The following is a 12,530-nucleotide window of genomic DNA, read 5'->3' on the forward strand; positions in this document are numbered from 1 at the left end:
TCAGAATGGACCATCCTGGATATATTCTATGATGGTTTATCTGAGCTATCAAAGATGTCACTGGATACTTCTGCAGGTGGATCCATTCACCTAAAGAAAACGCCTGCAGAAGCTCAAGAACTCATTGACATGGTTGCTAATAACCAGTTCATGTACACTTCTGAAAGGAATCCTGTGAGCAATGGGACGCCTATGAAGAAGGGAGTTCTTGAAGTTGATACTCTGAATGCCATACTGGCTCAGAACAAAATATTGACTCAGCAAGTCAATATGATTTCTCAGAGTCTGCATGGAATGCAAGCTGCATCCAACAGTACTCAAGAGGCATCTTCTGAAGAAGAAGCCTATGATCCTGAGAACCCTGCAATAGCAGAGGTGAACTACTTAGGTGAACCTTATGGAAACACCTATAACTCAACATGGAGAAATCATCCATATTTCTCATGGAATGATCAAAAGCCTCAACAAGGTTTTAATAATGGTGGAAGAAACAGGTTTAGCAATAGCAAGCCTTTTCCATCATCAACTCAGCAACAGACAGAGAACTCTGAACAAAATGCTTCTAATTTAGCAAATCTAGTCTCTGATCTATCTAAGGCCACTGTAAGTTTCATGAATGAAACAAGGTCTTCCATTAGAAATCTGGAAGCACAAGTGGGCCAGCTGAGTAAAAGGATCACTGAAATCCCTCCTAGTACTCTCCCAAGCAATACAGAAGAGAACCCAAAAGGAGAGTGCAAGGCCATTGACATAAGCGCCATGGCCGAACCTGTGAGGAGAGGAGAGGACGTGAATCCCAAGGAGGAAGACCTCCTGGGACGTCCAGTGATCAATAAGGAGCTTCCCTCTGAGGAACCAAAGGAATCTGAGACTCATCTAGAGACCATAGAGATTCCATTGAACCTCCTTATGCCCTTCATGAGCTCTGATCAGTATTCCTCTTCTGAAGAGAATGAGGATGTCACTGAAGAGCAAACTGCCAAGTTTCTTGGTGCAATCATGAAGCTGAATGCCAAATTATTTGGCATTGATGCTTGGGAAGTTGAACCTCCCTTGTTCATCAATGAACTAAGTGATCTGGATCAACTGACATTGCCTCAGAAGAGACAGGATCCTGGAAAATTCATAATCCTTTGTACCATAGGCACCATGATCTTTAAGGCTCTATGTGACCTTGGTTCAGGAATAAACCTCATGCCCCTCTCTGTAATAGAGAAACTGGGAATCTATGGGGTGCAAGCTGCTAAAATCTCATTAGAGATGGCAGACAGCTCAAGAAAACAGGCTTATGGACAAGTAGAGGACGTGTTAGTAAAGGTTGAAGGCCTTTACATTCCTGCTGATTTCATAGTCCTAGATACTGGAAAGGAAGAGGATGAATCCATCATCCTAGGAAGACCTTTCCTGGTCACAGCAAGAGCTGTGATTGATGTTGACAGAGGTGAAATAGTCCTCCAATGGAATGAGGACTCCCTTGTGTTTAAAACTCAAGGATCTCCCTCTGCAACCATGGAGAGGAAGCAGAAAAAGCTTCTCTCAAAGCAGAGTCACCCAGAGCCCCCACAGTCAAACTCTAAGTTTGGTGTTGGGAGGCCACAACCAAACTCTAAGTTTGATGTTAAACTCCCATATCCAAACTCTAAGTTTGGTGTTGGAGAGTCTCAACAAAGCTCTGCACATCTGTGAGGCTCCATGAGAGCCCACTGTCAAGCTATTGACATTAAAGAAGCGCTTGTTGGGAGGCAACCCAATGTTTATTTATCTAACTCTATTATTTTTCATATTTTCTTAGGTTAATGATCATGTGGAGTCACAAAATAAATATAAAAACTGAAAACGGAATCAAAAACAGCAGAAGAAAAATCACACCCTGGAGGAGCATCTGTCTGGCGTTCAGCTCCAGAACAGAGCATGGTTCTGGCGCTGAACGCCCAAAATGGGCAGCTTCTGGGCGCTAAACGCCAGAACAGGCATGGTTCTGGCGTTCAACGCCAGAAATGGCACACAGATGGGCGTTAAACGCCCAAAATGGCCACCAACCTGGCGCTGAACGCCCAGAGTTGGATACAAAGGCATTTTTACATGCCTAATAGGTGCAGGGATGTAAATCCTTGAACACCTCAGGATCTGTGGACCCCACAGGATCCACTCAGGATCTGTGGACCCCACAGGATCTCCACCTACCTCCACTCACTTCTTCTCACCACTCTCTTTCACAAAACCCCATAAACACTCTTACCCAAAAACCCTTCACCAATCACCTCAAACTCTCTTCCCCATCACCTCTTCACCACTCGCATCCACCCACTCTTCCCCATAAACCTACCTCATAAACTCCACCTACCTTCAAAATTCAAAACCAATTTCCCACCCAAACCCACCCATATGGCCGACCAATACCCCCCCTCCCTTCCCTATATAAAGCCCTCCATTCTTCATCAAATTCACACAACACACCCCTCTACACCCTTCTTGGCCGAAACACATCTCCCTTTCCCTCTCCATATTTCTTCTTCTTCTCCTTCTATTCTTTTGTTTATTGCTCGAGGGCGAGCAATATTCTAAGTTTGGTGTGGTAAAAGCATAGCTTTTTTTTTGTTTTTCCATTACCATTGATGGCATCTAAGACCGGAGAATCCTCTAGAAGAGGGAAAGGGAAGACAAAAGCTTCCACATCCGAGTCATGGGAGATGGAAAGGTTCATCTCCAAAGCCCATCAAGACCACTTCTATGACGTTGTGGCCAAGAAGAAGGTGATCCCTGAGGTCCCTTTTAAACTCAAAAGAAATGAGTATCCGGAGATCCGACATGAAATTCAAAGAAGAGGTTGGGAAGTTCTAACAAATCCCATCCAACAAGTCGGCATCCTAATGGTTCAAGAGTTCTATGCCAATGCATGGATCACCAAGAACCATGATCAAAGTAAGAACCCGGATCCAAAGAACTATGTTACAATGGTTCGGGGGAAATACTTAGATTTTAGTCCGGAGAATGTGAGGTTGGCGTTCAACTTGCCATACATGGAAGAGAACGCACGCCCCTACACAAGGAGAGTCAACTTTGATCAAAGGTTGGACCAAGTCCTTATGGACATATGTGTAGAAGGAGCTCAATGGAAGATTGACTCCAAAGGCAAGCCGGTTCAACTAAGAAGATTGGACCTCAAGCCTATAGCTAGAGGATGGTTGGAGTTTATTCAATGCTCAATCATTCCCACTAGCAACCGGTCTGAAGTTACTATAGACCGGGCCATCATGATCCATAGCATCATGATTGGAGAAGAGGTGGAAGTTCATGAGATTATACCTCAAGAACTCTACAAGGTGGCTGACAAATCCTCCACTATGGCAAGGTTAGCCTTTCCTCACCTCATCTGCCACCTATGCAATTCAGCTGGGATTGACATAGAGGGAGATACCCTCATCAAAGAGGACAAACCTATCACTAAGAAAAAGATGGAGCAAGCAAGAGAGCCCACTCATGGAGCTCAAGAGGCGTATGAAGCTCATCACCATGAGATTCCGGAAATGCCTCAAATGCACTTTCCTCCACAAAACTATTGGGAGCACATCAACACCTCCCTAGAAGAATTGAGTTCCAATACGGGACAACTAAGGGTGGAACATCAAGAGCACTCCATCATGCTGCATGAAATAAGAGAAGATCAAAAGGCAATGAGGGAGGAGCAACAAAGACAAGGAAGAGACATAGAAGAGCTCAAGGACATCATTGGTTCCTCAAGAAGGAAACGCCACCATCACTAAGGTGGATTCATTCCTTGTTCTTGCTTTCTCTGTTTTTCGTTTTCTGTATTATGTGCTTATCAATGTTTGTGCCTTTATTACATGATCATTAGTAGTAGTAACTATGTCTTAAAGTTATGAATGTCCTATGAATCCATCACCTCTCTTAAATAAAAATTGTTTTAAATTCAAAAGAACAAGAAGTACATGAGTTTCGAATTTATCCTTAAACTTAGCTTAATTATATCGATGTGGTGACAATGCTTCTTGTTTTCTGAATGTATGCTTGAACAGTGCATATGTCTTTTGAAGTTGTTGTTTAAGAATGTTAAATATGTTGGCTCTTGAAAGAATGATGACTAGGAGACATGTTATTCGATAATCTGAAAAATCATAAAAATGATTCTTGAAGCAAGAAAAAACAGCAAAGAACAAAGCTTGCAGAAAAAAAAGGCGAAAAAAAATAGAAAAAAAAATAGAAAGAAAAAGAAAAAGCAAGCAGAAAAAGCTAATAACCCTTAAAACCAAAAGGCAAGGGCAAATAAAAAGGATCCCAAGGCTTTGAGCATCAGTGGATAGGAGGGCTTAAAGGAATAAAATCCTGGTCTAAGCGGCTAAACCAAGCTGTCCCTAACCATGTGCTTGTGGCGTGTAGGTGTCAAGTGAAAACTTGAGACTGAGCGGTTAAAGTCAAGGTCCAAAGCAAAAACAAAGAGTGTGCTTAAGAACCCTGGACACCTCTAATTGGGGACTTTAGCAAAGCTGAGTCACAATCTGAAAAGGTTCACCCAATTATGTGTCTGTGGCATTTATGTATCCGGTGGTAATACTGGAAAACAAAGTGCTTAGGGCCACGGCCAAGACTCATAAAGAAGCTGTGTTCAAGAATCATCATACTGAACTAGGAGAGTCAATAACACTATTCGAAATCTGAAGTTCCTATAGATGCCAATCATTCTAAACTTCAATGGATAAAGTGAGATGCCAAAACTATTCAAGAGGCAAAAAGCTATAAGTCCCGCTCATATGATTGAAACTATGTTTCATTGATAGTTTGGAATTTATAGTATATTCTCTTCTTTTTATCCTATTTAATTTTTCAGTTGCTTGGGGACAAGCAACAATTTAAGTTTGGTGTTGTGATGAGCGGATAATTTATACGCTTTTTGACATTGTTTTTAGTATGCTTTTATTAGAATCTAGTTACTTTTAGGGATGTTTTCATTAGTTTTTATGTTAAATTCACATTTCTGGACTTTACTATGAGTTTGTGTGTTTTTCTGTGATTTCAGGTATTTTCTGGCTGAAATTGAGGGACTTGAGCAGAAATCAGATTCAGAGGTTGAAAAAGGACTGCTGATGCTGTTGGATTCTGACCTCCCTGCACTCAAAGTGGATTTTCTGGAGCTACAGAACTCGAAATGGCGCGCTTCCAATTGCGTTGGAAAGTAGACATCCAGGGATTTCCAGCAATATATAATAGTCTATACTTTGGCCAAGAATTGACGACGTAAACTGGCGTTCAACGTCAGCCTTCTGCCCAAATCTGGCGCCAAGCGCCAGAAAAGGATCCAAAACCAGAGTTGAACGCCCAAACTGGCACAGAACTTGGCGTTCAACTCCACAAATGGCCTCTGCACGTGCTACACTCAGGCTCAGCCCAAACACACACCACGTGGGCCCCGGAAGTGGATTTATACATCAAATACTTACTCATGTAAACCCTAGTGACTAGTTTATTATAAATAGGACCTCTTACTATTGTATTAGCCATCTTTGGTCTCAGTTTTATTCCATTGTTCATCTTAGGAGACTATTGATCTCGTTTAGGGGGCTGGCCATCTCGGCCATGCCTGGACCTTCACTTATGTATTTTCAACGGTAGAGTTTCTACACTCCATAGATTAAGGTGTGGAGCTCTGCTGTTCCTTAAAGATTAATGCAAGTACTACTGTTTTCTATTCAATTCATCTTATTTCGCTTCTAAGATATCCATTCGCACCCAAGAACGTGATGAAGGTGATGATTATGTGTGACGCTCATCACCATCTCCCCTATGAACGCGTGCCTGACAAACACTTCTGTTCTACATGAATTAAGCTAGAATGAATATCTCTTAGATCTCCTAACAAGAATCTTCGTGGCGTAAGCTAGAATGATGGCGGCATTCAAGAGAATCCGGAAGGTCTAAACCTTGTCTGTGGTATTCTGAGTAGGATTCAATGATTGAATGACTGTGACGAGCTTCAAACTCGCGAGTGTTGGGCGTTAGTGACAGACGCAAAAGGAGGGTGAATCCTATTCCAGCATGATCGAGAACCGACAGATGAATAGCCGTGCCGTGACAGGGTGCGTGAGCATATGATTCACTGAGAGGAGGGGATGTAGCCACTGACAACGGTGATGCCCTTGCATACAGCCAGCCATGGAAAGGAGTAAGACTGATTGGATGAAGATAGCAGGAAAGCAGAGGTTCAGAGGAACGAAAAGCATCTCCATTCGCTTATCTGAAATCCCTGCCAATGAATCTACATAAGTACCTCTATCCCTATCTTACTATATAATATTCGAAAACACCATTATCACTTTATATCTGCCTGACTGAGATTTACAAGGTGACCATAGCTTGCTTCAAGCCAACAATCTCTGTGGGATCGACCCTTACTCACGTAAGGTTTATTACTTGGACGACCCAGTACACTTGCTGGTTAGTTGAACGGAGTTGTGTCCACACATAGTAAAGAGCCATAATAATGATTCCATACAATAACAAAGAGTACTACATTAGTGTGATCACAATTTCGTGCATCACTTGCCATCCTTCGAGAACGTTAGTGACACTTACCATTGTCACTAACGTTCCAAATTGTCCCTATTTTCCACGTTAGAGTCCACGTTAACTAGGTTAACGTGGCTTCTAACGTGGCCTTGCTAGCCATTTCCAACGTTAGTGACAAAGTTGAGTGTCACTAACATTGGCTCATCCTTCCCTTATCCACGTTAGCTTCCACGTTAACTAAGTTAACATGGGAGTTAACGTGGCTCATGGTGGCATGTGTGGCTCCTTCCAACGTTAGTGACAATGTTGGGTGTCACTAACGTTAGCGATCACCTTCTTTCTTCACGTTAGCTTCCACGTTAACTAGGTTGACGTGGGAGTCAATGTGGCTCATTGGGGGCTTGTGTTCTTCCAACGTTTGTGACAATGTTGGGTGTCACTAACGTTGTCGACCACTTTGTTCCTTCACGTTAGCTTCCACGTTAACTAGGTTAACGTGGGAGTTAACGTGGCTTAATGTGCTTTGGCCAACGTTAGTGACAATGTTGAGTGTCACTAACGTTGGCTCCCCCCTTCCTTCTTAACGTTAGAGGCCACGTTAACTAGGTTAACGTGGACTCTAACTTGGCCACTCATGATCTTGGTTCAACGTTAGTGATAATGTTAAGTGTCACTAACGTTGGCTCTATTTCTTAACGTAGGCAATGATGGCTTCGAGAGCATTATTGGCAATCACTTTTCTCATTAACTTTGCAAGTTACTCCCATTCTACGTTAGTGTTAACGTTAGTGCAACTAACGTAGCCACTAATGTGGTTCTTCTTTGCTTCCTTTGTCCTGAAATTAAGCAATAAAGTGCATCAAAGTTCTAGTCCAAGTCATGGAAAATGCAACATCCAATTTGTCCTTAAATTCATGCAAAATCCTCATAAAATCATGCGAAATCCAATTTGGCCCAGATTTATATTAGTTGGATCATAGTACTCTTCTTGCTGGTATTCACCCTAATGAAACTCTTCCTGGTGAGGTTCTTCTTGTGATGTTCTTCTCCCTATTTGAGGCCTTATTTGTTGTTGGGCGGGTGCCACATAAGTTATACGCTGGAGTGTAACCATCCATCCAGGGTTTACCCAAGTCAGATTGCTGTCCTCGAAGATTACCTTGGCTTTCGTACACAGCCTAAGGATGGTGCTAGGGTACCAAAGTCTAGCACCTGGTTCATTCTTCTCGGCTGATTCTTGAATCTCCTCAGCTATAATTTCGTGCACATTGATGCCTCCACCCTTTATTAAGCAATGTACCATAGTAGCTCGAGTAGTATTAACCTCAGAATTGTTCGCAGCTGGGAGGATAGATCTCCTCATGAGCTCAAACCATCCTTTGGCTTCCGGGATGAGGTCTCCTCTCCTGATGAACCGGGGTCTCTGATGAGCGGATAATTTGTACGCTTTTTGGCATTGTTTTTAGTATATTTTTAGTAAGATCTAGTTACTTTTAGGGATGTTTTCATTAGTTTTTATGTTAAATTCACATTTCTGGACTTTACTATGAGTTTGTGTATTTTTCTGTGATTTCAGATATTTTCTGGCTGAAATTGAGGGACTTGAGCAAAAATCAGATTCAGAGGTTGAAGAAGGACTGCTGATGCTGTTGGATTCTGACCTCCCTGCACTCAAAGTGGATTTTCTGGAGCTACAGAACTCAAAATGGCGCGCTTATAATTGTGTTGGAAAGTAGACATCCAGGGCTTTCCATAAATGTATAATAGTCTATACTTTGGCCGAGTTTAGACGACGTAAAAGGGCGTTGAACGCCAGTTCTACGCTGCTGTCTGGAGTTAAACGCTAGAAACAAGTCACAAACCAGAGTTGAACGCCAGAAATACGTTACAACCTGGCGTTCAACTCCAGAAAGAGCCTCTGCACGTGTAACATTCAAGCTCAGCCCAAGCACACACCAAGTGGGCCCCGGAAGTGGATTTATGCATCAATTACTTACTTCTGTAAACCCTAGTAGCTAGTTTATTTTAAATAGGACTTTTTACTAATGTATTAGAAATCTTTTGATCATTTTGAGATCTCTAGACTCCCATGGGAGGCTGGCCACTCGGCCATGCTTACCCTCTATTATCACTTATGTATTTTCATACGGTAGAGTTTCTGCACTCCATAGATTAAGGTGTGGAGCTCTGCTGTCCCTCAAAGATTAATGCAAAGTACTACTATTTTCTATTCAATTTATCTTATTTCGCTTCTAAGATATTCATTCGCTCTTCAACCTGAATGTGATGAACATGAAAATCATCATCATTCCCTATGAACGCGTGCCTGACAATCACTTTCGTTCTACCTTCGACTGAATGAGTATCTCTTAGATTTCTTAATCAGAATCTTCGTGGTGTAAGCTAGATTGATGGCGGCATTCAAGAGGATCTGGAAAGTCTAAACCTTGTCTGTGGTATTCCGAGTAGGATTCAATGATTGAATGACTGTGACGAGCTTCAAACTTGCGAGTGCTGGGCGTAGTGACAGACGCAAAAGGAGGGTGAATCCTATTCCAGCATGATCAGGAACCTCAGATGATTAGCCGTGCCGTGACAGGGCATCTTGGACCATTTTCACAAGAGGAGGGGATGTAGCCACTGACAACGGTGATGCCCTTGCATAAAGCCAGCCATAGAAAGGAGTAAGACTGATTGGATAAAGACAGCAGGAAAGCGTAGGTTCAGAGGAACGATTGCATCTCCATACGCTTATCTGAAATTCTCACCAATGATTTACATAAGTATTTCTATCCTTCTTCTATTACTACATTTCGAAAACTACATAACTATTTTATATCCGCCTGACTGAGATTTACAAGGTGACCATAGCTTGCTTCATACCAACAATCTCCGTGGGATTCGACCCTTACTCACGTAAGGTATTACTTGGACGACCCAGTGCACTTGCTGGTTAGTTATGCGAAGTTGTGAAGATATGTAATAATTCACAACCTGAGTAACAATTTCGCATTATCAAGTTTTTGGCGCCGTTGTCGGGGATTGTTCGAGTTTGGACAACTGACGGTTCATCTTGTTGCTCAGATTAGGTAATTTTCTTTTTGTTTTGTTTTCAAAAATTTTTCAAAAAAATCTTTAAAAAAAAAATTTCTCCCTTGTTTTTGAAAAAAATTTTAAAATAAAAATGTTTTCAAAAATATATTTTTCTTCAGAATTTTTAAGAATGAATTCTAGTGTTTCATGAAGCATGTTGAAGCCTATCTGGCTGTAAAGCCATACCCAAACTGCTTTGGGATTGGTCTTCAACTAATCACCTCAATGGAGCCATGCCCAATCCTTCTGGATAGGGTATGTCAGGCGTGTCATGTCTGAGTTACATACTAAAGCTTGGCTGGCTATTAAGCCATGCCTGACCCCTTGATTGGAGCTTTAGACTAAAAAGTATAAGATCCCTGGAATTCACATTAAAAATTTTGGAATCCTTATTTTTGTTTTTCAAATAATTTTCGAAAAAAATACAAAAAAATTAGAAAATCATAAAAATCAAAAAATATTTTTTGTGTTTCTTGTTTGAGTCATGTGTCATGTTATAAGTTTGGTGTCAATTGCATGTTCATTTTGCATTTTTCAAAAATTTTCATGCATTCATAGTGTTCTTCATGATCTTCAAGTTGTTCTTGGTAAGTCTTCTTGTTTGATCTTTGCATTTACATGTTTTGTGTCTTTTCTTGTTTTTCATATGCATTCCTGAATTCTTTATGTCTAAGCATTAAAGAATTCTAAGTTTGGTGTCTTGCATGTTTTCTTTGCATTAAAAATTTTTCAAAAATGTGTTCTTGATGTTCATCACGATCTTCATAGTGTTCTTGGTGTTCATCTTGACATTCATAGCATTCTTGCATGCATTCATTGTTTTGATCCATAATTTTCATGCATTGCATCGGTTTCTTGTTTTTCTCTCTCATCATAAAAATTCAAAAATTAAAAAAATATCTTTCCCTTTTTCTCTCTTAAAATTTCGAAAATTAGATTTGACTTTTTCAAAAATTTTTAAAATCTAGTTATTTTTATGAGTCAAATCAAATTTTCAATTTAAAAAAATCTTATCTTTTTCAAAATCTTTTTCAAAAATCAAATCTTTCCCATTTTTCTTAGTTATTTTCGAAAATTATAAAAATATTTTTCAAAAATCTTTTTCTTATTTTTATATCAAATTTTCGAAAATAACAATAACAATTAATGTTTTGATTCAAAAATTTCAAAGTCTGTTACTTACTTGTTAAGAAAGATTCAAACTTTGAGTTCTAGAATCATATTTTGTGATTTCTTGTGAATCAAGTCATTAATTGTGATTTTAAAAATCAAATCTTTTTCAAAAACTAATTTCTATCATATCTTTTCAAAAATATCTTCTCATCTTATCTTTTTCAAAATTTAATTTCAAAATATCTTTTCTAACTTCTTATCTTCCTATCTTTTCAAAATTGATTTTCAAAATTTGCTTCAACTAACTAACTAACTTTTTGTTTGTTTCTCATCTTTTTCAAAACCACCTAACTAACTTTCTCTCTCTATTTTCGAAAATATCTTCCCCCTTTTTCAAAAATCTCTTTTTAATTAACTAATTATTTTATTTTTTATTTGAATTTTCGAAAAACTACTAACCTTTTTCAAAATTACTTTTCGAAAATTACTAACTCTTTTTCAAAAATTATTTTCGAAAATCCTCTCCCTCTCTCATCTTATTCTATTTATTTATTCATCTACTAACATCTCTTCCTCACATCACTCACCAAATTCGAACCCCCTCTTCTATCTATGTTTGAATTTTTTTTCTCTTCTTTTCTTCTTCTACTAACAATAAGGAACCTCTTTACTGTGACATAGAGGATTCCTCTTCTTTTCTTTTTCTCTTCTCTTTCTTAAGAGCAGGGACAAAGAAAAAGGCATTCTTGTTGAAGCTGATCCAGAACCAGAAAGGACTCTGAAGAGAAAACTAAGAGAAGCTAAATTACAACAATCCAGAGACAACCTTATTGAAAATTTTGAACAAGTAAAGGAGATGGCAGCCGAACCCAACAACAATAATGCAAGGAGAATGCTTGGTGACTTTACTGCACCTAATTCCAATTTACATGGAAGAAGCATCTCCATTCCTACCATTGGAGCAAACAATTTTGAGCTAAAACCTCAGCTAGTTTCTCTTATGCAGCAGAACTGCAAGTTTCATGGACTTCCATCTGAAGATCCTTTTCAGTTCTTAACTGAATTCTTGCAGATCTGTGATACTGTTAAGACTAATGGAGTAGATCCTGAAGTCTATAGGCTCATGCTTTTCCCTTTTGCTGTAAGAGACAGAGCTAGAATATGGTTAGACTCTCAACCCAAAGACAGCCTGAACTCTTGGGATAAGCTGTTCACGGCTTTTTTAGCCAAGTTCTTTCCTCCTCAAAAGCTGAGCAAGCTTAGAGCTGATGTTCAAACCTTCAGACAGAAAGAAGGTGAATCCCTTTATGAAGCTTGGGAAAGATACAAGCAGCTGACCAAAAAGTGTCCTTCTGACATGCTTTCAGAATGGACCATCCTGGATATATTCTATGATGGTTTATCTGAGCTATCAAAGATGTCATTGGATACTTCTGCACATGGATCCATTTACCTAAAGAAAATGCCTGCAGAAGCTTAAAAACTCATTGACATGGTTGCTAATAACCAGTTTATGTACACTTCTGAGAGGAATCCTGTGAGTAATGGGACGCCTATGAAGAAGGGAGTTCTTGAAGTTGATACTCTGAATGCCATATTGGCTCAGAACAAAATATTGACTCAGCAAGTCAATATGATTTCTCAGAGTCTGAATGGAATGCAAGCTACATCCAACAGTACTCAAGAGGCTTCTTATGAAGAAGAAGCTTATGATCCTGAGAACCCTGCAATAGCAGAGGTAAATTACATGGGTGAACCATATGGAAACATGTATAATCCATCATGGAGAAATCATCCAAATC

At 39.8% G+C, this 12,530-nt stretch overlaps 1 non-coding gene across 1 annotated transcript; it reads right to left on the minus strand.

Moving 5' to 3' along the window:
• Nucleotides 1–11,983: 11,983 nt before the first annotated feature.
• On the minus strand, nucleotides 11,984–12,091 carry LOC148561966 (small nucleolar RNA R71). The gene has a single exon (XR_015887741.1). It is a non-coding gene; the product is annotated as a small nucleolar RNA R71 (small nucleolar RNA).
• Nucleotides 12,092–12,530: the final 439 nt, after the last annotated feature.

This window comes from Arachis ipaensis, chromosome B6 (assembly GCF_059453495.1).
Source record: "Arachis ipaensis isolate K30076 ecotype BB chromosome B6, ASM5945349v1, whole genome shotgun sequence".
Taxonomy (NCBI): Eukaryota; Viridiplantae; Streptophyta; class Magnoliopsida; order Fabales; family Fabaceae; genus Arachis; species Arachis ipaensis.